This window comes from Hipposideros armiger, unplaced genomic scaffold (genome assembly GCF_001890085.2).
Source record: "Hipposideros armiger isolate ML-2016 unplaced genomic scaffold, ASM189008v1 scaffold_546, whole genome shotgun sequence".
Taxonomy (NCBI): Eukaryota; Metazoa; Chordata; class Mammalia; order Chiroptera; family Hipposideridae; genus Hipposideros; species Hipposideros armiger.
The window spans coordinates 441,360-442,606 of NW_017731896.1; positions in this window are offsets into that span (position 1 = coordinate 441,360).

Consider the following 1,247-nt stretch of genomic DNA (forward strand, 5'->3'; position numbering starts at 1 on the left):
ATGTTGCTTCTTTAAATAATTTTAATTAATAACCACTCACATTGCTGCTAGACACTTCCAGATTGTGTTGTCATCACTCTATAGTACCTGCTCTTTTATTCTTTCATTTTATACCACCCTCAGTCATTTTGTGATATTACTGATTAATCTCACATACTTTCCCACTTTCCTCAAAGACTTTAACATAATTCTCAAATGTCCTACAAATCTTTGCATTTCTCTTGGGAATTAGAAACAGACATCAGATAACTCATTTTTATCTTGAATAAAAACTGTGAGGTAGCCATGATGGTCTTCTCCATTCTCTTAAAATAAAACAATAATAGGGGATTCTGAGAGGTCGGGGATCTTTCCAACTTTGTTACACAGCTAATAAGTGCCTGAATAGTAACCCAGATTTTTTCTGATCACAAAACTTACATTTATATTGTCTTACTTGGCTTTCAAGTAAACCTTTTTAATCACTCAGAAGGTTATTATATTTATTTGAATATATTATGGTAAACAATTTAAAAAACAACATTTAACTTGTGAAAAGTCTAAGTTTTAAAGTAAAAAGAAGTAATTTTTCGAACATCTAGTGTTTGCAAACTGTAACTAAGCTATCTTTCATAAAAATATTTTTATTATAAAGTATTCTAAAGCAATTAAGTAATTTAAAATTACAGATAAGTTGTAGTTTTGCTTTTTAAGTTCAGTGATTTCCTGGATACTATTTTTTTCTATCTCCTCATTCTTAGTAAAGGCTTGTATTAGTTTTATAGAGTTAATGTAGCAAGTGACTGTAAACTGGGTGTTAGAAAATAGAAATTTGTTCTCTCAGTTCTGGAGGCTTGCAGACTGATAGGCAGGGCCATGCCCCTTCTGATGGCTCTAGGGAAGGATTCTTTGCCTCCTCTAGCACCTGGGCAGTCCTTGGTACTACTCCTTGGCTTGTGGAAAAATCACTCTATAATCTCTGCCTCTGTCTTCACATAACATTCTCTCCTGTGTGTCTGTGTGTCTTCACGTGGCTTGCTTGTTTTTTTTTTAAGCTGAGCCATCCTGCTACCTGTTGGCAGCTCAGCGGCTGCTCAGCTCGGGCTGGGAATTGAACCGCTGTTGCTCAGAACTCAAACTCTTGAGCGAGTTAACCAATTGATCCACTCTGCCAGCCCTTCACATGGCTTTCTTAATGAGGACACGAGTCATTGGATTTTGGGCCACCCTAATCTAGTGTGATTTCATTATTAGTTAATTTACATCTT